Consider the following 25043-nt stretch of genomic DNA (forward strand, 5'->3'; position numbering starts at 1 on the left):
GCACGCAGGATTCCTTTCAAGGGTCTGCATTTGCTTTCCCAACCTCACCAATCGTCTCAGCCCCAAGAGTGTCCAGCCTTATGTCTTCTGCCGCTGGGGCTGTAGATGTGGTCAATCCTGGTTGCATGCCAGTCCCTGAACGCATTTTGGAAGAATTTCTCTCTGTTTTGCCCTGCTTGTTTCTTCTTTGTGTTGGAAATGTATCCTCAGAATGGGTCTGAGCTGATTTTCCCTGCTGGTTTTAGGCCGCTTTACACACCCTTGATGCACTTACACAGAGATATCAAGACTTAGCTTTTAAGATGCTTACTAGTCGGATAGATACTTGTGCGATGAACAGGGTCTGGTGAGTCCAGTTGATTGAGCAAGGAGTAGGTCGTGTCCATTCCATATTCGGTTTTCGGAAGGGTATCTGTGCTCATTTCAAACTCGAGTTTTATGCGTCACCGCACCTCACCTTTCCCCTGAAGCAGGCATAAGTGTGTTTTCTAAAAGCGTGACTCTGTTCTGTTTGGGGATTCCGTTCATGGGGAGCGATTTTTACATTCCCTCGATAAGTGATATCATAAGTTTCTTTTTTTGTGGGACTTATTTCACTGAGGATGATCGTACCTAAATCCACTCAGGATGCTGCTACCAGCCTCATGACGTGGATTTCATGGCTGAGTGACACTCCATTGGACCTACGTAGCACCACTTGTCCACTTGTCCACTTGTCTTTGTCCACTTGTCCACTCGTCTTTGTCCACTTGGCTCTTTCCTGGGATATGAAACGTGTACCGGAGTGGAGGTTCTTGTCAAGACAGCAGCCCTCAACTTTGGGGTCCCTGTGTCTGGTTGATTTTTTCATTTTCCCAAGGTCAACGCCCATGTGTGGAAGTGCCCTATGCTCTGTGGTTCTGTGTTTTACATGGTTTGGGAAAGAGGATACACTTGTGAAGATTGGCTGTTGGCCATTGACATCCCGCCCATCAGCTTAACAAGGCTCCCTTGACTCCGTGGGCTGTCCTGCCTTTCTGGTTTTTAGACTTTTTTCGCCTGGCCCTTTTGCCCCCGGGGGGGGGGGCGAGAGATTTCTTTGTAGTGCTGATTTGCTCTCCCAGGTTGCTTGGTTGGCCAAAAAGGGCGTATGCGTTTTTTCCTGAATATATTCAGGAAAAAACGCATACGCCCTTTTTGGCCAACCGCATCATTGTCCACGTTCTGGCGCTTTTCATGTGCTATCGGGGCCATTCCGATGTACCCGTTGACATCCGTTTCCTGCAGTTCTGCCTTGCGTTCAGCGCCTCTTCGTAGCCTGACCTCAATATATTTTGGGGCGATAGTTATCGTTTAGAACTCTGCAGGTTTGGGAAGTGCAGTGCCCCTGAGCTCCATTTCCCAAGTCGCTTTTTTGTGAGTGGGACGCAACACGGCTGGATGGCTTCACGCCCTATTGTCGATCCGCGGTTGCAGGCTGAACCGCTGGTGAATTCTTCTTCGTGATGGGAAATGAGAGTGACATGTGCCCGACCAAACACCTCCAGCGAGTCTCTCATTGGTTCCCCCTCTTGCAGTTCATCCTGCGGACAAATTGCAGACGGTACGAAAGAGGCATGGAAAGGCGCCTAGTCTCCAAGTGGGGAGATTGTTAGTAAGGGGGCCTGAATGGAGAACACGAGCACCAGGAGAGGAAAACTGAGGTGAGTTTCAGAAAGCTTTCCCGATCCCACGGTGTAGCATCCGCTGGGTTTCCAATGAGTGCTTTCGCTGTCGGAAGATTGCGTTGAACCTGGAGAGTTGGGAGCCATGGAATGGGGAGCACGCAGGATTCCTTTCAAGGGTCTGCATTTGCTTTCCCAACCTCACCAATCGTCTCAGCCCCAAGAGTGTCCAGCCTTCTGTCTTCTGCCGCTGGGGCTGTAGATGTGGTCAATCCTGGTTGCATGCCAGTCCCTGAACGCATTTTGGAAGAATTTCTCTCTGTTTTGCCCTGCTTGTTTCTTCTTTGTGTTGGAAATGTATCCTCAGAATGGGTCTGAGCTGATTTTCCCTGCTGGTTTTAGGCCGCTTTACACACACTTGATGCACTTACACAGAGATATCAAGACTTAGCTTTTAAGATGCTTACTAGTCGGATAGATACTTGTGCGATGAACAGGGTCTGGTGAGTCCAGTTGATTGAGCAAGGAGTAGGTCGTGTCCATTCCATATTCGGTTTTCGGAAGGGTATCTGTGCTCATTTCAAACTCGAGTTTTATGCGTCACCGCACCTCACCTTTCCCCTGAAGCAGGCATAAGTGTGTTTTCTAAAAGCGTGACTCTGTTCTGTTTGGGGATTCCGTTCATGGGGAGCGATTTTTACATTCCCTCGATAAGTGATATCATAAGTTTCTTTTTTTGTGGGACTTATTTCACTGAGGATGATCGTACCTAAATCCACTCAGGATGCTGCTACCAGCCTCATGACGTGGATTTCATGGCTGAGTGACACTCCATTGGACCTACGTAGCACCACTTGTCCACTTGTCCACTTGTCTTTGTCCACTTGTCCACTCGTCTTTGTCCACTTGGCTCTTTCCTGGGATATGAAACGTGTACCGGAGTGGAGGTTCTTGTCAAGACAGCAGCCCTCAACTTTGGGGTCCCTGTGTCTGGTTGATTTTTTCATTTTCCCAAGGTCAACGCCCATGTGTGGAAGTGCCCTATGCTCTGTGGTTCTGTGTTTTACATGGTTTGGGAAAGAGGATACACTTGTGAAGATTGGCTGTTGGCCATTGACATCCCGCCCATCAGCTTAACAAGGCTCCCTTGACTCCGTGGGCTGTCCTGCCTTTCTGGTTTTTAGACTTTTTTCGCCTGGCCCTTTTGCCCCGGGGGGGGGCGAGAGATTTCTTTGTAGTGCTGATTTGCTCTCCCAGGTTGCTTGGTTGGCCAAAAAGGGCGTATGCGTTTTTTCCTGAATATATTCAGGAAAAAACGCATACGCCCTTTTTGGCCAACCGCATCATTGTCCACGTTCTGGCGCTTTTCATGTGCTATCAGGGCCATTCCGATGTACCCGTTGACATCCGTTTCCTGCAGTTCTGCCTTGCGTTCAGCGCCTCTTCGTAGCCTGCCCTCAATATATTTTGGGGCGATAGTTATCGTTTAGAACTCTGCAGGTTTGGGAAGTGCAGTGCCCCTGAGCTCCATTTCCCAAGTCGCTTTTTTGTGAGTGGGACGCAACACGGCTGGATGGCTTCACGCCCTATTGTCGATCCGCGGTTGCAGGCTGAACCGCTGGTGAATTCTTCTTCGTGATGGGAAATGAGAGTGACATGTGCCCGACCAAACACCTCCAGCGAGTCTCTCATTGGTTCCCCCTCTTGCAGTTCATCCTGCGGACAAATTGCAGACGGTACGAAAGAGGCATGGAAAGGCGCCGAGTCTCCAAGTGGGGAGATTGTTAGTAAGGGGGCCTGAATGGAGAACACGAGCACCAGGAGAGGAAAACTGAGGTGAGTTTCAGAAAGCTTTCCCGATCCCACGGTGTAGCATCCGCTGGGTTTCCAATGAGTGCTTTCGCTGTCGGAAGATTGCGTTGAACCTGGAGAGTTGGGAGCCATGGAATGGGGAGCACGCAGGATTCCTTTCAAGGGTCTGCATTTGCTTTCCCAACCTCACCAATCGTCTCAGCCCCAAGAGTGTCCAGCCTTCTGTCTTCTGCCGCTGGGGCTGTAGATGTGGTCAATCCTGGTTGCATGCCAGTCCCTGAACGCATTTTGGAAGAATTTCTCTCTGTTTTGCCCTGCTTGTTTCTTCTTTGTGTTGGAAATGTATCCTCAGAATGGGTCTGAGCTGATTTTCCCTGCTGGTTTTAGGCCGCTTTACACACCCTTGATGCACTTACACAGAGATATCAAGACTTAGCTTTTAAGATGCTTACTAGTCGGATAGATACTTGTGCGATGAACAGGGTCTGGTGAGTCCAGTTGATTGAGCAAGGAGTAGGTCGTGTCCATTCCATATTCGGTTTTCGGAAGGGTATCTGTGCTCATTTCAAACTCGAGTTTTATGCGTCACCGCACCTCACCTTTCCCCTGAAGCAGGCATAAGTGTGTTTTCTAAAAGCGTGACTCTGTTCTGTTTGGGGATTCCGTTCATGGGGAGCGATTTTTACATTCCCTCGATAAGTGATATCATAAGTTTCTTTTTTTGTGGGACTTATTTCACTGAGGATGATCGTACCTAAATCCACTCAGGATGCTGCTACCAGCCTCATGACGTGGATTTCATGGCTGAGTGACACTCCATTGGACCTACGTAGCACCACTTGTCCACTTGTCCACTTGTCTTTGTCCACTTGTCCACTCGTCTTTGTCCACTTGGCTCTTTCCTGGGATATGAAACGTGTACCGGAGTGGAGGTTCTTGTCAAGACAGCAGCCCTCAACTTTGGGGTCCCTGTGTCTGGTTGATTTTTTCATTTTCCCAAGGTCAACGCCCATGTGTGGAAGTGCCCTATGCTCTGTGGTTCTGTGTTTTACATGGTTTGGGAAAGAGGATACACTTGTGAAGATTGGCTGTTGGCCATTGACATCCCGCCCATCAGCTTAACAAGGCTCCCTTGACTCCGTGGGCTGTCCTGCCTTTCTGGTTTTTAGACTTTTTTCGCCTGGCCCTTTTGCCCCCGGGGGGGGGGGCGAGAGATTTCTTTGTAGTGCTGATTTGCTCTCCCAGGTTGCTTGGTTGGCCAAAAAGGGCGTATGCGTTTTTTCCTGAATATATTCAGGAAAAAACGCATACGCCCTTTTTGGCCAACCGCATCATTGTCCACGTTCTGGCGCTTTTCATGTGCTATGGGGGCCATTCCGATGTACCCGTTGACATCCGTTTCCTGCAGTTCTGCCTTGCGTTCAGCGCCTCTTCGTAGCCTGACCTCAATATATTTTGGGGCGATAGTTATCGTTTAGAACTCTGCAGGTTTGGGAAGTGCAGGGCCCCTGAGCTCCATTTCCCAAGTCGCTTTTTTGTGAGTGGGACGCAACACGGCTGGATGGCTTCACGCCCTATTGTCGATCCGCGGTTGCAGGCTGAACCGCTGGTGAATTCTTCTTCGTGATGGGAAATGAGAGTGACATGTGCCCGACCAAACACCTCCAGCGAGTCTCTCATTGGTTCCCCCTCTTGCAGTTCATCCTGCGGACAAATTGCAGACGGTACGAAAGAGGCATGGAAAGGCGCCTAGTCTCCAAGTGGGGAGATTGTTAGTAAGGGGGCCTGAATGGAGAACACGAGCACCAGGAGAGGAAAACTGAGGTGAGTTTCAGAAAGCTTTCCCGATCCCACGGTGTAGCATCCGCTGGGTTTCCAATGAGTGCTTTCGCTGTCGGAAGATTGCGTTGAACCTGGAGAGTTGGGAGCCATGGAATGGGGAGCACGCAGGATTCCTTTCAAGGGTCTGCATTTGCTTTCCCAACCTCACCAATCGTCTCAGCCCCAAGAGTGTCCAGCCTTCTGTCTTCTGCCGCTGGGGCTGTAGATGTGGTCAATCCTGGTTGCATGCCAGTCCCTGAACGCATTTTGGAAGAATTTCTCTCTGTTTTGCCCTGCTTGTTTCTTCTTTGTGTTGGAAATGTATCCTCAGAATGGGTCTGAGCTGATTTTCCCTGCTGGTTTTAGGCCGCTTTACACACACTTGATGCACTTACACAGAGATATCAAGACTTAGCTTTTAAGATGCTTACTAGTCGGATAGATACTTGTGCGATGAACAGGGTCTGGTGAGTCCAGTTGATTGAGCAAGGAGTAGGTCGTGTCCATTCCATATTCGGTTTTCGGAAGGGTATCTGTGCTCATTTCAAACTCGAGTTTTATGCGTCACCGCACCTCACCTTTCCCCTGAAGCAGGCATAAGTGTGTTTTCTAAAAGCGTGACTCTGTTCTGTTTGGGGATTCCGTTCATGGGGAGCGATTTTTACATTCCCTCGATAAGTGATATCATAAGTTTCTTTTTTTGTGGGACTTATTTCACTGAGGATGATCGTACCTAAATCCACTCAGGATGCTGCTACCAGCCTCATGACGTGGATTTCATGGCTGAGTGACACTCCATTGGACCTACGTAGCACCACTTGTCCACTTGTCCACTTGTCTTTGTCCACTTGTCCACTTTTCTCTTTCCTGGGATATGAAACGTGTACCGGAGTGGAGGTTCTTGTCAAGACAGCAGCCCTCAACTTTGGGGTCCCTGTGTCTGGTTGATTTTTTCATTTTCCCAAGGTCAACGCCCATGTGTGGAAGTGCCCTATGCTCTGTGGTTCTGTGTTTTACATGGTTTGGGAAAGAGGATACACTTGTGAAGATTGGCTGTTGGCCATTGACATCCCGCCCATCAGCTTAACAAGGCTCCCTTGACTCCGTGGGCTGTCCTGCCTTTCTGGTTTTTAGACTTTTTTCGCCTGGCCCTTTTGCCCCGGGGGGGGGGGGCGAGAGATTTCTTTGTAGTGCTGATTTGCTCTCCCAGGTTGCTTGGTTGGCCAAAAAGGGCGTATGCGTTTTTTCCTGAATATATTCAGGAAAAAACGCATACGCCCTTTTTGGCCAACCGCATCATTGTCCACGTTCTGGCGCTTTTCATGTGCTATCGGGGCCATTCCGATGTACCCGTTGACATCCGTTTCCTGCAGTTCTGCCTTGCGTTCAGCGCCTCTTCGTAGCCTGCCCTCAATATATTTTGGGGCGATAGTTATCGTTTAGAACTCTGCAGGTTTGGGAAGTGCAGGGCCCCTGAGCTCCATTTCCCAAGTCGCTTTTTTGTGAGTGGGACGCAACACGGCTGGATGGCTTCACGCCCTATTGTCGATCCGCGGTTGCAGGCTGAACCGCTGGTGAATTCTTCTTCGTGATGGGAAATGAGAGTGACATGTGCCCGACCAAACACCTCCAGCGAGTCTCTCATTGGTTCCCCCTCTTGCAGTTCATCCTGCGGACAAATTGCAGACGGTACGAAAGAGGCATGGAAAGGCGCCGAGACTCCAAGTGGGGAGATTGTTAGTAAGGGGGCCTGAATGGAGAACACGAGCACCAGGAGAGGAAAACTGAGGTGAGTTTCAGAAAGCTTTCCCGATCCCACGGTGTAGCATCCGCTGGGTTTCCAATGAGTGCTTTCGCTGTCGGAAGATTGCGTTGAACCTGGAGAGTTGGGAGCCATGGAATGGGGAGCACGCAGGATTCCTTTCAAGGGTCTGCATTTGCTTTCCCAACCTCACCAATCGTCTCAGCCCCAAGAGTGTCCAGCCTTATGTCTTCTGCCGCTGGGGCTGTAGATGTGGTCAATCCTGGTTGCATGCCAGTCCCTGAACGCATTTTGGAAGAATTTCTCTCTGTTTTGCCCTGCTTGTTTCTTCTTTGTGTTGGAAATGTATCCTCAGAATGGGTCTGAGCTGATTTTCCCTGCTGGTTTTAGGCCGCTTTACACACCCTTGATGCACTTACACAGAGATATCAAGACTTAGCTTTTAAGATGCTTACTAGTCGGATAGATACTTGTGCGATGAACAGGGTCTGGTGAGTCCAGTTGATTGAGCAAGGAGTAGGTCGTGTCCATTCCATATTCGGTTTTCGGAAGGGTATCTGTGCTCATTTCAAACTCGAGTTTTATGCGTCACCCCACCTCACCTTTCCCCTGAAGCAGGCATAAGTGTGTTTTCTAAAAGCGTGACTCTGTTCTGTTTGGGGATTCAGTGCATGGGGAGCGATTTTTACATTCCCTCGATAAGTGATATCATAAGTTTCTTTTTTTGTGGGACTTATTTCACTGAGGATGATCGTACCTAAATCCACTCAGGATGCTGCTACCAGCCTCATGACGTGGATTTCATGGCTGAGTGACACTCCATTGGACCTACGTAGCACCACTTGTCCACTTGTCCACTTGTCTTTGTCCACTTGTCCACTCGTCTTTGTCCACTTGGCTCTTTCCTGGGATATGAAACGTGTACCGGAGTGGAGGTTCTTGTCAAGACAGCAGCCCTCAACTTTGGGGTCCCTGTGTCTGGTTGATTTTTTCATTTTCCCAAGGTCAACGCCCATGTGTGGAAGTGCCCTATGCTCTGTGGTTCTGTGTTTTACATGGTTTGGGAAAGAGGATACACTTGTGAAGATTGGCTGTTGGCCATTGACATCCCGCCCATCAGCTTAACAAGGCTTCCTTGACTCCGTGGGCTGTCCTGCCTTTCTGGTTTTTAGACTTTTTTCGCCTGGCCCTTTTCCCCCGGGGGGGGGGCGAGAGATTTCTTTGTAGTGCTGATTTGCTCTCCCAGGTTGCTTGGTTGGCCAAAAAGGGCGTATGCGTTTTTTCCTGAATATATTCAGGAAAAAACGCATACGCCCTTTTTGGCCAACCGCATCATTGTCCACGTTCTGGCGCTTTTCATGTGCTATCGGGGCCATTCCGATGTACCCGTTGACATCCGTTTCCTGCAGTTCTGCCTTGCGTTCAGCGCCTCTTCGTAGCCTGACCTCAATATATTTTGGGGCGATAGTTATCGTTTAGAACTCTGCAGGTTTGGGAAGTGCAGTGCCCCTGAGCTCCATTTCCCAAGTCGCTTTTTTGTGAGTGGGACGCAACACGGCTGGATGGCTTCACGCCCTATTGTCGATCCGCGGTTGCAGGCTGAACCGCTGGTGAATTCTTCTTCGTGATGGGAAATGAGAGTGACATGTGCCCGACCAAACACCTCCAGCGAGTCTCTCATTGGTTCCCCCTCTTGCAGTTCATCCTGCGGACAAATTGCAGACGGTACGAAAGAGGCATGGAAAGGCGCCGAGTCTCCAAGTGGGGAGATTGTTAGTAAGGGGGCCTGAATGGAGAACACGAGCACCAGGAGAGGAAAACTGAGGTGAGTTTCAGAAAGCTTTCCCGATCCCACGGTGTAGCATCCGCTGGGTTTCCAATGAGTGCTTTCGCTGTCGGAAGATTGCGTTGAACCTGGAGAGTTGGGACCCATGGAATGGGGAGCACGCAGGATTCCTTTCAAGGGTCTGCATTTGCTTTCCCAACCTCACCAATCGTCTCAGCCCCAAGAGTGTCCAGCCTTCTGTCTTCTGCCGCTGGGGCTGTAGATGTGGTCAATCCTGGTTGCATGCCAGTCCCTGAACGCATTTTGGAAGAATTTCTCTCTGTTTTGCCCTGCTTGTTTCTTCTTTGTGTTGGAAATGTATCCTCAGAATGGGTCTGAGCTGATTTTCCCTGCTGGTTTTAGGCCGCTTTACACACACTTGATGCACTTACACAGAGATATCAAGACTTAGCTTTTAAGATGCTTACTAGTCGGATAGATACTTGTGCGATGAACAGGGTCTGGTGAGTCCAGTTGATTGAGCAAGGAGTAGGTCGTGTCCATTCCATATTCGGTTTTCGGAAGGGTATCTGTGCTCATTTCAAACTCGAGTTTTATGCGTCACCGCACCTCACCTTTCCCCTGAAGCAGGCATAAGTGTGTTTTCTAAAAGCGTGACTCTGTTCTGTTTGGGGATTCCGTTCATGGGGAGCGATTTTTACATTCCCTCGATAAGTGATATCATAAGTTTCTTTTTTTGTGGGACTTATTTCACTGAGGATGATCGTACCTAAATCCACTCAGGATGCTGCTACCAGCCTCATGACGTGGATTTCATGGCTGAGTGACACTCCATTGGACCTACGTAGCACCACTTGTCCACTTGTCCACTTGTCTTTGTCCACTTGTCCACTCGTCTTTGTCCACTTGGCTCTTTCCTGGGATATGAAACGTGTACCGGAGTGGAGGTTCTTGTCAAGACAGCAGCCCTCAACTTTGGGGTCCCTGTGTCTGGTTGATTTTTTCATTTTCCCAAGGTCAACGCCCATGTGTGGAAGTGCCCTATGCTCTGTGGTTCTGTGTTTTACATGGTTTGGGAAAGAGGATACACTTGTGAAGATTGGCTGTTGGCCATTGACATCCCGCCCATCAGCTTAACAAGGCTCCCTTGACTCCGTGGGCTGTCCTGCCTTTCTGGTTTTTAGACTTTTTTCGCCTGGCCCTTTTGCCCCCGGGGGGGGGGGCGAGAGATTTCTTTGTAGTGCTGATTTGCTCTCCCAGGTTGCTTGGTTGGCCAAAAAGGGCGTATGCGTTTTTTCCTGAATATATTCAGGAAAAAACGCATACGCCCTTTTTGGCCAACCGCATCATTGTCCACGTTCTGGCGCTTTTCATGTGCTATCGGGGCCATTCCGATGTACCCGTTGACATCCGTTTCCTGCAGTTCTGCCTTGCGTTCAGCGCCTCTTCGTAGCCTGACCTCAATATATTTTGGGGCGATAGTTATCGTTTAGAACTCTGCAGGTTTGGGAAGTGCAGGGCCCCTGAGCTCCATTTCCCAGGTCGCTTTTTTGTGAGTGGGACGCAACACGGCTGGATGGCTTCACGCCCTATTGTCGATCCGCGGTTGCAGGCTGAACCGCTGGTGAATTCTTCTTCGTGATGGGAAATGAGAGTGACATGTGCCCGACCAAACACCTCCAGCGAGTCTCTCATTGGTTCCCCCTCTTGCAGTTCATCCTGCGGACAAATTGCAGACGGTACGAAAGAGGCATGGAAAGGCGCCGAGTCTCCAAGTGGGGAGATTGTTAGTAAGGGGGCCTGAATGGAGAACACGAGCACCAGGAGAGGAAAACTGAGGTGAGTTTCAGAAAGCTTTCCCGATCCCACGGTGTAGCATCCGCTGGGTTTCCAATGAGTGCTTTCGCTGTCGGAAGATTGCGTTGAACCTGGAGTTTTGGGAGCCATGGAATGGGGAGCACGCAGGATTCCTTTCAAGGGTCTGCATTTGCTTTCCCAACCTCACCAATCGTCTCAGCCCCAAGAGTGTCCAGCCTTATGTCTTCTGCCGCTGGGGCTGTAGATGTGGTCAATCCTGGTTGCATGCCAGTCCCTGAACGCATTTTGGAAGAATTTCTCTCTGTTTTGCCCTGCTTGTTTCTTCTTTGTGTTGGAAATGTATCCTCAGAATGGGTCTGAGCTGATTTTCCCTGCTGGTTTTAGGCCGCTTTACACACACTTGATGCACTTACACAGAGATATCAAGACTTAGCTTTTAAGATGCTTACTAGTCGGATAGATACTTGTGCGATGAACAGGGTCTGGTGAGTCCAGTTGATTGAGCAAGGAGTAGGTCGTGTCCATTCCATATTCGGTTTTCGGAAGGGTATCTGTGCTCATTTCAAACTCGAGTTTTATGCGTCACCGCACCTCACCTTTCCCCTGAAGCAGGCATAAGTGTGTTTTCTAAAAGCGTGACTCTGTTCTGTTTGGGGATTCCGTTCATGGGGAGCGATTTTTACATTCCCTCGATAAGTGATATCATAAGTTTCTTTTTTTGTGGGACTTATTTCACTGAGGATGATCGTACCTAAATCCACTCAGGATGCTGCTACCAGCCTCATGACGTGGATTTCATGGCTGAGTGACACTCCATTGGACCTACGTAGCACCACTTGTCCACTTGTCCACTTGTCTTTGTCCACTTGTCCACTCGTCTTTGTCCACTTGGCTCTTTCCTGGGATATGAAACGTGTACCGGAGTGGAGGTTCTTGTCAAGACAGCAGCCCTCAACTTTGGGGTCCCTGTGTCTGGTTGATTTTTTCATTTTCCCAAGGTCAACGCCCATGTGTGGAAGTGCCCTATGCTCTGTGGTTCTGTGTTTTACATGGTTTGGGAAAGAGGATACACTTGTGAAGATTGGCTGTTGGCCATTGACATCCCGCCCATCAGCTTAACAAGGCTCCCTTGACTCCGTGGGCTGTCCTGCCTTTCTGGTTTTTAGACTTTTTTCGCCTGGCCCTTTTGCCCCCCGGGGGGGGGGGCGAGAGATTTCTTTGTAGTGCTGATTTGCTCTCCCAGGTTGCTTGGTTGGCCAAAAAGGGCGTATGCGTTTTTTCCTGAATATATTCAGGAAAAAACGCATACGCCCTTTTTGGCCAACCGCATCATTGTCCACGTTCTGGCGCTTTTCATGTGCTATCGGGGCCATTCCGATGTACCCGTTGACATCCGTTTCCTGCAGTTCTGCCTTGCGTTCAGCGCCTCTTCGTAGCCTGACCTCAATATATTTTGGGGCGATAGTTATCGTTTAGAACTCTGCAGGTTTGGGAAGTGCAGGGCCCCTGAGCTCCATTTCCCAAGTCGCTTTTTTGTGAGTGGGACGCAACACGGCTGGATGGCTTCACGCCCTATTGTCGATCCGCGGTTGCAGGCTGAACCGCTGGTGAATTCTTCTTCGTGATGGGAAATGAGAGTGACATGTGCCCGACCAAACACCTCCAGCGAGTCTCTCATTGGTTCCCCCTCTTGCAGTTCATCCTGCGGACAAATTGCAGACGGTACGAAAGAGGCATGGAAAGGCGCCTAGTCTCCAAGTGGGGAGATTGTTAGTAAGGGGGCCTGAATGGAGAACACGAGCACCAGGAGAGGAAAACTGAGGTGAGTTTCAGAAAGCTTTCCCGATCCCACGGTGTAGCATCCGCTGGGTTTCCAATGAGTGCTTTCGCTGTCGGAAGATTGCGTTGAACCTGGAGAGTTGGGAGCCATGGAATGGGGAGCACGCAGGATTCCTTTCAAGGGTCTGCATTTGCTTTCCCAACCTCACCAATCGTCTCAGCCCCAAGAGTGTCCAGCCTTCTGTCTTCTGCCGCTGGGGCTGTAGATGTGGTCAATCCTGGTTGCATGCCAGTCCCTGAACGCATTTTGGAAGAATTTCTCTCTGTTTTGCCCTGCTTGTTTCTTCTTTGTGTTGGAAATGTATCCTCAGAATGGGTCTGAGCTGATTTTCCCTGCTGGTTTTAGGCCGCTTTACACACACTTGATGCACTTACACAGAGATATCAAGACTTAGCTTTTAAGATGCTTACTAGTCGGATAGATACTTGTGCGATGAACAGGGTCTGGTGAGTCCAGTTGATTGAGCAAGGAGTAGGTCGTGTCCATTCCATATTCGGTTTTCGGAAGGGTATCTGTGCTCATTTCAAACTCGAGTTTTATGCGTCACCGCACCTCACCTTTCCCCTGAAGCAGGCATAAGTGTGTTTTCTAAAAGCGTGACTCTGTTCTGTTTGGGGATTCCGTTCATGGGGAGCGATTTTTACATTCCCTCGATAAGTGATATCATAAGTTTCTTTTTTTGTGGGACTTATTTCACTGAGGATGATCGTACCTAAATCCACTCAGGATGCTGCTACCAGCCTCATGACGTGGATTTCATGGCTGAGTGACACTCCATTGGACCTACGTAGCACCACTTGTCCACTTGTCCACTTGTCTTTGTCCACTTGTCCACTCGTCTTTGTCCACTTGGCTCTTTCCTGGGATATGAAACGTGTACCGGAGTGGAGGTTCTTGTCAAGACAGCAGCCCTCAACTTTGGGGTCCCTGTGTCTGGTTGATTTTTTCATTTTCCCAAGGTCAACGCCCATGTGTGGAAGTGCCCTATGCTCTGTGGTTCTGTGTTTTACATGGTTTGGGAAAGAGGATACACTTGTGAAGATTGGCTGTTGGCCATTGACATCCCGCCCATCAGCTTAACAAGGCTCCCTTGACTCCGTGGGCTGTCCTGCCTTTCTGGTTTTTAGACTTTTTTCGCCTGGCCCTTTTGCCCCGGGGGGGGGGCGAGAGATTTCTTTGTAGTGCTGATTTGCTCTCCCAGGTTGCTTGGTTGGCCAAAAAGGGCGTATGCGTTTTTTCCTGAATATATTCAGGAAAAAACGCATACGCCCTTTTTGGCCAACCGCATCATTGTCCACGTTCTGGCGCTTTTCATGTGCTATCGGGGCCATTCCGATGTACCCGTTGACATCCGTTTCCTGCAGTTCTGCCTTGCGTTCAGCGCCTCTTCGTAGCCTGCCCTCAATATATTTTGGGGCGATAGTTATCGTTTAGAACTCTGCAGGTTTGGGAAGTGCAGTGCCCCTGAGCTCCATTTCCCAAGTCGCTTTTTTGTGAGTGGGACGCAACACGGCTGGATGGCTTCACGCCCTATTGTCGATCCGCGGTTGCAGGCTGAACCGCTGGTGAATTCTTCTTCGTGATGGGAAATGAGAGTGACATGTGCCCGACCAAACACCTCCAGCGAGTCTCTCATTGGTTCCCCCTCTTGCAGTTCATCCTGCGGACAAATTGCAGACGGTACGAAAGAGGCATGGAAAGGCGCCGAGTCTCCAAGTGGGGAGATTGTTAGTAAGGGGGCCTGAATGGAGAACACGAGCACCAGGAGAGGAAAACTGAGGTGAGTTTCAGAAAGCTTTCCCGATCCCACGGTGTAGCATCCGCTGGGTTTCCAATGAGTGCTTTCGCTGTCGGAAGATTGCGTTGAACCTGGAGAGTTGGGAGCCATGGAATGGGGAGCACGCAGGATTCCTTTCAAGGGTCTGCATTTGCTTTCCCAACCTCACCAATCGTCTCAGCCCCAAGAGTGTCCAGCCTTCTGTCTTCTGCCGCTGGGGCTGTAGATGTGGTCAATCCTGGTTGCATGCCAGTCCCTGAACGCATTTTGGAAGAATTTCTCTCTGTTTTGCCCTGCTTGTTTCTTCTTTGTGTTGGAAATGTATCCTCAGAATGGGTCTGAGCTGATTTTCCCTGCTGGTTTTAGGCCGCTTTACACACCCTTGATGCACTTACACAGAGATATCAAGACTTAGCTTTTAAGATGCTTACTAGTCGGATAGATACTTGTGCGATGAACAGGGTCTGGTGAGTCCAGTTGATTGAGCAAGGAGTAGGTCGTGTCCATTCCATATTCGGTTTTCGGAAGGGTATCTGTGCTCATTTCAAACTCGAGTTTTATGCGTCACCGCACCTCACCTTTCCCCTGAAGCAGGCATAAGTGTGTTTTCTAAAAGCGTGACTCTGTTCTGTTTGGGGATTCCGTTCATGGGGAGCGATTTTTACATTCCCTCGATAAGTGATATCATAAGTTTCTTTTTTTGTGGGACTTATTTCACTGAGGATGATCGTACCTAAATCCACTCAGGATGCTGCTACCAGCCTCATGACGTGGATTTCATGGCTGAGTGACACTCCATTGGACCTACGTAGCACCACTTGTCCACTTGTCCACTTGTCTTTGTCCACTTGTCCACTCGTCTTTGTCCACTTGGCTCTTTCCTGGGATATGAAACGTGTACCGGAGTGGAGGTTCTTGTCAAGACAGCAGCCCTCAACTTTGGGGTCCCTGTGTCTGGTTGATTTTTTCATTTTCCCAAGGTCAACGCCCATGTGTGGAAGTGCCCTATGCTCTGTGGTTCTGTGTTTTACATGGTTTGGGAAAGAGGATACACTTGTGAAGATTGGCTGTTGGCCATTGACATCCCGCCCATCAGCTTAACAAGGCTCCCTTGACTCCGTGGGCTGTCCTGCCTTTCTGGTTTTTAGACTTTTTTCGCCTGGCCCTTTTGCCCCCGGGGGGGGGGGGGCGAGAGATTTCTTTGTAGTGCTGATTTGCTCTCCCAGGTTGCTTGGTTGGCCAAAAAGGGCGTATGCGTTTTTTCCTGAATATATTCAGGAAAAAACGCATACGCCCTTTTTGGCCAACCGCATCATTGTCCACGTTCTGGCGCTTTTCATGTGCTATCGGGGCCATTCCGATGTACCCGTTGACATCCGTTTCCTGCAGTTCTGCCTTGCGTTCAGCGCCTCTTCGTAGCCTGACCTCAATATATTTTGGGGCGATAGTTATCGTTTAGAACTCTGCAGGTTTGGGAAGTGCAGGGCCCCTGAGCTCCATTTCCCAAGTCGCTTTTTTGTGAGTGGGACGCAACACGGCTGGATGGCTTCACGCCCTATTGTCGATCCGCGGTTGCAGGCTGAACCGCTGGTGAATTCTTCTTCGTGATGGGAAATGAGAGTGACATGTGCCCGACCAAACACCTCCAGCGAGTCTCTCATTGGTTCCCCCTCTTGCAGTTCATCCTGCGGACAAATTGCAGACGGTACGAAAGAGGCATGGAAAGGCGCCTAGTCTCCAAGTGGGGAGATTGTTAGTAAGGGGGCCTGAATGGAGAACACGAGCACCAGGAGAGGAAAACTGAGGTGAGTTTCAGAAAGCTTTCCCGATCCCACGGTGTAGCATCCGCTGGGTTTCCAATGAGTGCTTTCGCTGTCGGAAGATTGCGTTGAACCTGGAGAGTTGGGAGCCATGGAATGGGGAGCACGCAGGATTCCTTTCAAGGGTCTGCATTTGCTTTCCCAACCTCACCAATCGTCTCAGCCCCAAGAGTGTCCAGCCTTATGTCTTCTGCCGCTGGGGCTGTAGATGTGGTCAATCCTGGTTGCATGCCAGTCCCTGAACGCATTTTGGAAGAATTTCTCTCTGTTTTGCCCTGCTTGTTTCTTCTTTGTGTTGGAAATGTATCCTCAGAATGGGTCTGAGCTGATTTTCCCTGCTGGTTTTAGGCCGCTTTACACACACTTGATGCACTTACACAGAGATATCAAGACTTAGCTTTTAAGATGCTTACTAGTCGGATAGATACTTGTGCGATGAACAGGGTCTGGTGAGTCCAGTTGATTGAGCAAGGAGTAGGTCGTGTCCATTCCATATTCGGTTTTCGGAAGGGTATCTGTGCTCATTTCAAACTCGAGTTTTATGCGTCACCGCACCTCACCTTTCCCCTGAAGCAGGCATAAGTGTGTTTTCTAAAAGCGTGACTCTGTTCTGTTTGGGGATTCCGTTCATGGGGAGCGATTTTTACATTCCCTCGATAAGTGATATCATAAGTTTCTTTTTTTGTGGGACTTATTTCACTGAGGATGATCGTACCTAAATCCACTCAGGATGCTGCTACCAGCCTCATGACGTGGATTTCATGGCTGAGTGACACTCCATTGGACCTACGTAGCACCACTTGTCCACTTGTCCACTTGTCTTTGTCCACTTGTCCACTCGTCTTTGTCCACTTGGCTCTTTCCTGGGATATGAAACGTGTACCGGAGTGGAGGTTCTTGTCAAGACAGCAGCCCTCAACTTTGGGGTCCCTGTGTCTGGTTGATTTTTTCATTTTCCCAAGGTCAACGCCCATGTGTGGAAGTGCCCTATGCTCTGTGGTTCTGTGTTTTACATGGTTTGGGAAAGAGGATACACTTGTGAAGATTGGCTGTTGGCCATTGACATCCCGCCCATCAGCTTAACAAGGCTCCCTTGACTCCGTGGGCTGTCCTGCCTTTCTGGTTTTTAGACTTTTTTCGCCTGGCCCTTTTGCCCCGGGGGGGGGCGAGAGATTTCTTTGTAGTGCTGATTTGCTCTCCCAGGTTGCTTGGTTGGCCAAAAAGGGCGTATGCGTTTTTTCCTGAATATATTCAGGAAAAAACGCATACGCCCTTTTTGGCCAACCGCATCATTGTCCACGTTCTGGCGCTTTTCATGTGCTATCGGGGCCATTCCGATGTACCCGTTGACATCCGTTTCCTGCAGTTCTGCCTTGCGTTCAGCGCCTCTTCGTAGCCTGACCTCAATATATTTTGGGGCGATAGTTATCGTTTAGAACTCTGCAGGTTTGGGAAGTGCAGTGCCCCTGAGCTCCATTTCCCAAGTCGCTTTTTTGTGAGTGGGACGCAACACGGCTGGATGGCTTCACGCCCTATTGTCGATCCGCGGTTGCAGGCTGAACCGCTGGTGAATTCTTCTTCGTGATGGGAAATGAGAGTGACATGTGCCCGACCAAACACCTCCAGCGAGTCTCTCATTGGTTCCCCCTCTTGCAGTTCATCCTGCGGACAAATTGCAGACGGTACGAAAGAGGCATGGAAAGGCGCCGAGTCTCCAAGTGGGGAGATTGTTAGTAAGGGGGCCTGAATGGAGAACACGAGCACCAGGAGAGGAAAACTGAGGTGAGTTTCAGAAAGCTTTCCCGATCCCACGGTGTAGCATCCGCTGGGTTTCCAATGAGTGCTTTCGCTGTCGGAAGATTGCGTTGAACCTGGAGAGTTGGGAGCCATGGAATGGGGAGCACGCAGGATTCCTTTCAAGGGTCTGCATTTGCTTTCCCAACCTCACCAATCGTCTCAGCCCCAAGAGTGTCCAGCCTTCTGTCTTCTGCCGCTGGGGCTGTAGATGTGGTCAATCCTGGTTGCATGCCAGTCCCTGAACGCATTTTGGAAGAATTTCTCTCTGTTTTGCCCTGCTTGTTTCTTCTTTGTGTTGGAAATGTATCCTCAGAATGGGTCTGAGCTGATTTTCCCTGCTGGTTTTAGGCCGCTTTACACACCCTTGATGCACTTACACAGAGATATCAAGACTTAGCTTTTAAGATGCTTACTAGTCGGATAGATACTTGTGCGATGAACAGGGTCTGGTGAGTCCAGTTGATTGAGCAAGGAGTAGGTCGTGTCCATTCCATATTCGGTTTTCGGAAGGGTATCTGTGCTCATTTCAAACTCGAGTTTTATGCGTCACCGCACCTCACCTTTCCCCTGAAGCAGGCATAAGTGTGTTTTCTAAAAGCGTGACTCTGTTCTGTTTGGGGATTCCGTTCATGGGGAGCGATTTTTACATTCCCTCGATAAGTGATATCATAAGTTTCTTTTTTTGTGGGACTTATTTCACTGAGGATGATCGTACCTAAATCCACTCAGGATGCTGCTACCAGCCTCATGACGTGGATTTCATGGCTGAGTGACACTCCATTGGACCTACGTAGCACCACTTGTCCACTTGTCCACTTGTCTTTGTCCACTTGTCCACTCGTCTTTGTCCACTTGGCTCTTTCCTGGGATATGAAACGTGTACCGGAGTGGAGGTTCTTGTCAAGACAGCAGCCCTCAACTTTGGGGTCCCTGTGTCTGGTTGATTTTTTCATTTTCCCAAGGTCAACGCCCATGTGTGGAAGTGCCCTATGCTCTGTGGTTCTGTGTTTTACATGGTTTGGGAAAGAGGATACACTTGTGAAGATTGGCTGTTGGCCATTGACATCCCGCCCATCAGCTTAACAAGGCTCCCTTGACTCCGTGGGCTGTCCTGCCTTTCTGGTTTTTAGACTTTTTTCGCCTGGCCCTTTTGCCCCCGGGGGGGGGGGGGCGAGAGATTTCTTTGTAGTGCTGATTTGCTCTCCCAGGTTGCTTGGTTGGCCAAAAAGGGCGTATGCGTTTTTTCCTGAATATATTCAGGAAAAAACGCATACGCCCTTTTTGGCCAACCGCATCATTGTCCACGTTCTGGCGCTTTTCATGTGCTATCGGGGCCATTCCGATGTACCCGTTGACATCCGTTTCCTGCAGTTCTGCCTTGCGTTCAGCGCCTCTTCGTAGCCTGACCTCAATATATTTTGGGGCGATAGTTATCGTTTAGAACTCTGCAGGTTTGGGAAGTGCAGGGCCCCTGAGCTCCATTTCCCAAGTCGCTTTTTTGTGAGTGGGACGCAACACGGCTGGATGGCTTCACGCCCTATTGTCGATCCGCGGTTGCAGGCTGAACCGCTGGTGAATTCTTCTTCGTGATGGGAAATGAGAGTGACATGTGCCCGACCAAACACCTCCAGCGAGTCTCTCATTGGTTCCCCCTCTTGCAGTTCATCCTGCGGACAAATTGCAGACGGTACGAAAGAGGCATGGAAAGGCGCCGAGTCTCCAAGTGGGGAGATTGTTAGTAAGGGGGCCTGAATGGAGAACACGAGCACCAGGAGAGGAAAACTGAGGTGAGTTTCAGAAAGCTTTCCCGATCCCACGGTGTAGCATCCGCTGGGTTTCCAATGAGTGCTTTCGCTGTCGGAAGATTGCGTTGAACCTGGAGAGTTGGGAGCCATGGAATGGGGAGCACGCAGGATTCCTTTCAAGGGTCTGCATTTGCTTTCCCAACCTCACCAATCGTCTCAGCCCCAAGAGTGTCCAGCCTTATGTCTTCTGCCGCTGGGGCTGTAGATGTGGTCAATCCTGGTTGCATGCCAGTCCCTGAACGCATTTTGGAAGAATTTCTCTCTGTTTTGCCCTGCTTGTTTCTTCTTTGTGTTGGAAATGTATCCTCAGAATGGGTCTGAGCTGATTTTCCCTGCTGGTTTTAGGCCGCTTTACACACACTTGATGCACTTACACAGAGATATCAAGACTTAGCTTTTAAGATGCTTACTAGTCGGATAGATACTTGTGCGATGAACAGGGTCTGGTGAGTCCAGTTGATTGAGCAAGGAGTAGGTCGTGTCCATTCCATATTCGGTTTTCGGAAGGGTATCTGTGCTCATTTCAAACTCGAGTTTTATGCGTCACCGCACCTCACCTTTCCCCTGAAGCAGGCATAAGTGTGTTTTCTAAAAGCGTGACTCTGTTCTGTTTGGGGATTCCGTTCATGGGGAGCGATTTTTACATTCCCTCGATAAGTGATATCATAAGTTTCTTTTTTTGTGGGACTTATTTCACTGAGGATGATCGTACCTAAATCCACTCAGGATGCTGCTACCAGCCTCATGACGTGGATTTCATGGCTGAGTGACACTCCATTGGACCTACGTAGCACCACTTGTCCACTTGTCCACTTGTCTTTGTCCACTTGTCCACTTTTCTCTTTCCTGGGATATGAAACGTGTACCGGAGTGGAGGTTCTTGTCAAGACAGCAGCCCTCAACTTTGGGGTCCCTGTGTCTGGTTGATTTTTTCATTTTCCCAAGGTCAACGCCCATGTGTGGAAGTGCCCTATGCTCTGTGGTTCTGTGTTTTACATGGTTTGGGAAAGAGGATACACTTGTGAAGATTGGCTGTTGGCCATTGACATCCCGCCCATCAGCTTAACAAGGCTCCCTTGACTCCGTGGGCTGTCCTGCCTTTCTGGTTTTTAGACTTTTTTCGCCTGGCCCTTTTGCCCCGGGGGGGGGGGGCGAGAGATTTCTTTGTAGTGCTGATTTGCTCTCCCAGGTTGCTTGGTTGGCCAAAAAGGGCGTATGCGTTTTTTCCTGAATATATTCAGGAAAAAACGCATACGCCCTTTTTGGCCAACCGCATCATTGTCCACGTTCTGGCGCTTTTCATGTGCTATCGGGGCCATTCCGATGTACCCGTTGACATCCGTTTCCTGCAGTTCTGCCTTGCGTTCAGCGCCTCTTCGTAGCCTGCCCTCAATATATTTTGGGGCGATAGTTATCGTTTAGAACTCTGCAGGTTTGGGAAGTGCAGGGCCCCTGAGCTCCATTTCCCAAGTCGCTTTTTTGTGAGTGGGACGCAACACGGCTGGATGGCTTCACGCCCTATTGTCGATCCGCGGTTGCAGGCTGAACCGCTGGTGAATTCTTCTTCGTGATGGGAAATGAGAGTGACATGTGCCCGACCAAACACCTCCAGCGAGTCTCTCATTGGTTCCCCCTCTTGCAGTTCATCCTGCGGACAAATTGCAGACGGTACGAAAGAGGCATGGAAAGGCGCCGAGACTCCAAGTGGGGAGATTGTTAGTAAGGGGGCCTGAATGGAGAACACGAGCACCAGGAGAGGAAAACTGAGGTGAGTTTCAGAAAGCTTTCCCGATCCCACGGTGTAGCATCCGCTGGGTTTCCAATGAGTGCTTTCGCTGTCGGAAGATTGCGTTGAACCTGGAGAGTTGGGAGCCATGGAATGGGGAGCACGCAGGATTCCTTTCAAGGGTCTGCATTTGCTTTCCCAACCTCACCAATCGTCTCAGCCCCAAGAGTGTCCAGCCTTATGTCTTCTGCCGCTGGGGCTGTAGATGTGGTCAATCCTGGTTGCATGCCAGTCCCTGAACGCATTTTGGAAGAATTTCTCTCTGTTTTGCCCTGCTTGTTTCTTCTTTGTGTTGGAAATGTATCCTCAGAATGGGTCTGAGCTGATTTTCCCTGCTGGTTTTAGGCCGCTTTACACACCCTTGATGCACTTACACAGAGATATCAAGACTTAGCTTTTAAGATGCTTACTAGTCGGATAGATACTTGTGCGATGAACAGGGTCTGGTGAGTCCAGTTGATTGAGCAAGGAGTAGGTCGTGTCCATTCCATATTCGGTTTTCGGAAGGGTATCTGTGCTCATTTCAAACTCGAGTTTTATGCGTCACCCCACCTCACCTTTCCCCTGAAGCAGGCATAAGTGTGTTTTCTAAAAGCGTGACTCTGTTCTGTTTGGGGATTCAGTGCATGGGGAGCGATTTTTACATTCCCTCGATAAGTGATATCATAAGTTTCTTTTTTTGTGGGACTTATTTCACTGAGGATGATCGTACCTAAATCCACTCAGGATGCTGCTACCAGCCTCATGACGTGGATTTCATGGCTGAGTGACACTCCATTGGACCTACGTAGCACCACTTGTCCACTTGTCCACTTGTCTTTGTCCACTTGTCCACTCGTCTTTGTCCACTTGGCTCTTTCCTGGGATATGAAACGTGTACCGGAGTGGAGGTTCTTGTCAAGACAGCAGCCCTAAACTTTGGGGTCCCTGTGTCTGGTTGATTTTTTCATTTTCCCAAGGTCAACGCCCATGTGTGGAAGTGCCCTATGCTCTGTGGTTCTGTGTTTTACATGGTTTGGGAAAGAGGATACACTTGTGAAGATTGGCTGTTGGCCATTGACATCCCGCCCATCAGCTTAACAAGGCTCCCTTGACTCCGTGGGCTGTCCTGCCTTTCTGGTTTTTAGACTTTTTTCGCCTGGCCCTTTTGCCCCCGGGGGGGGGGGGGCGAGAGATTTCTTTGTAGTGCTGATTTGCTCTCCCAGGTTGCTTGGTTGGCCAAAAAGGGCGTATGCGTTTTTTCCTGAATATATTCAGGAAAAAACGCATACGCCCTTTTTGGCCAACCGCATCATTGTCCACGTTCTGGCGCTTTTCATGTGCTATCGGGGCCATTCCGATGTACCCGTTGACATCCGTTTCCTGCAGTTCTGCCTTGCGTTCAGCGCCTCTTCGTAGCCTGCCCTCAATATATTTTGGGGCGATAGTTATCGTTTAGAACTCTGCAGGTTTGGGAAGTGCAGTGCCCCTGAGCTCCATTTCCCAAGTCGCTTTTTTGTGAGTGGGACGCAACACGGCTGGATGGCTTCACGCCCTATTGTCGATCCGCGGTTGCAGGCTGAACCGCTGGTGAATTCTTCTTCGTGATGGGAAATGAGAGTGACATGTGCCCGACCAAACACCTCCAGCGAGTCTCTCATTGGTTCCCCCTCTTGCAGTTCATCCTGCGGACAAATTGCAGACGGTACGAAAGAGGCATGGAAAGGCGCCGAGTCTCCAAGTGGGGAGATTGTTAGTAAGGGGGCCTGAATGGAGAACACGAGCACCAGGAGAGGAAAACTGAGGTGAGTTTCAGAAAGCTTTCCCGATCCCACGGTGTAGCATCCGCTGGGTTTCCAATGAGTGCTTTCGCTGTCGGAAGATTGCGTTGAACCTGGAGAGTTGGGACCCATGGAATGGGGAGCACGCAGGATTCCTTTCAAGGGTCTGCATTTGCTTTCCCAACCTCACCAATCGTCTCAGCCCCAAGAGTGTCCAGCCTTCTGTCTTCTGCCGCTGGGGCTGTAGATGTGGTCAATCCTGGTTGCATGCCAGTCCCTGAACGCATTTTGGAAGAATTTCTCTCTGTTTTGCCCTGCTTGTTTCTTCTTTGTGTTGGAAATGTATCCTCAGAATGGGTCTGAGCTGATTTTCCCTGCTGGTTTTAGGCCGCTTTACACACACTTGATGCACTTACACAGAGATATCAAGACTTAGCTTTTAAGATGCTTACTAGTCGGATAGATACTTGTGCGATGAACAGGGTCTGGTGAGTCCAGTTGATTGAGCAAGGAGTAGGTCGTGTCCATTCCATATTCGGTTTTCGGAAGGGTATCTGTGCTCATTTCAAACTCGAGTTTTATGCGTCACCGCACCTCACCTTTCCCCTGAAGCAGGCATAAGTGTGTTTTCTAAAAGCGTGACTCTGTTCTGTTTGGGGATTCCGTTCATGGGGAGCGATTTTTACATTCCCTCGATAAGTGATATCATAAGTTTCTTTTTTTGTGGGACTTATTTCACTGAGGATGATCGTACCTAAATCCACTCAGGATGCTGCTACCAGCCTCATGACGTGGATTTCATGGCTGAGTGACACTCCATTGGACCTACGTAGCACCACTTGTCCACTTGTCCACTTGTCTTTGTCCACTTGTCCACTCGTCTTTGTCCACTTGGCTCTTTCCTGGGATATGAAACGTGTACCGGAGTGGAGGTTCTTGTCAAGACAGCAGCCCTCAACTTTGGGGTCCCTGTGTCTGGTTGATTTTTTCATTTTCCCAAGGTCAACGCCCATGTGTGGAAGTGCCCTATGCTCTGTGGTTCTGTGTTTTACATGGTTTGGGAAAGAGGATACACTTGTGAAGATTGGCTGTTGGCCATTGACATCCCGCCCATCAGCTTAACAAGGCTCCCTTGACTCCGTGGGCTGTCCTGCCTTTCTGGTTTTTAGACTTTTTTCGCCTGGCCCTTTTGCCCCGGGGGGGGGCGAGAGATTTCTTTGTAGTGCTGATTTGCTCTCCCAGGTTGCTTGGTTGGCCAAAAAGGGCGTATGCGTTTTTTCCTGAATATATTCAGGAAAAAACGCATACGCCCTTTTTGGCCAACCGCATCATTGTCCACGTTCTGGCGCTTTTCATGTGCTATCGGGGCCATTCCGATGTACCCGTTGACATCCGTTTCCTGCAGTTCTGCCTTGCGTTCAGCGCCTCTTCGTAGCCTGACCTCAATATATTTTGGGGCGATAGTTATCGTTTAGAACTCTGCAGGTTTGGGAAGTGCAGTGCCCCTGAGCTCCATTTCCCAAGTCGCTTTTTTGTGAGTGGGACGCAACACGGCTGGATGGCTTCACGCCCTATTGTCGATCCGCGGTTGCAGGCTGAACCGCTGGTGAATTCTTCTTCGTGATGGGAAATGAGAGTGACATGTGCCCGACCAAACACCTCCAGCGAGTCTCTCATTGGTTCCCCCTCTTGCAGTTCATCCTGCGGACAAATTGCAGACGGTACGAAAGAGGCATGGAAAGGCGCCGAGTCTCCAAGTGGGGAGATTGTTAGTAAGGGGGCCTGAATGGAGAACACGAGCACCAGGAGAGGAAAA

Source organism: Kogia breviceps, chromosome 7 (genome assembly GCF_026419965.1).
Source record: "Kogia breviceps isolate mKogBre1 chromosome 7, mKogBre1 haplotype 1, whole genome shotgun sequence".
Lineage (NCBI taxonomy): Eukaryota > Metazoa > Chordata > Mammalia > Artiodactyla > Physeteridae > Kogia > Kogia breviceps.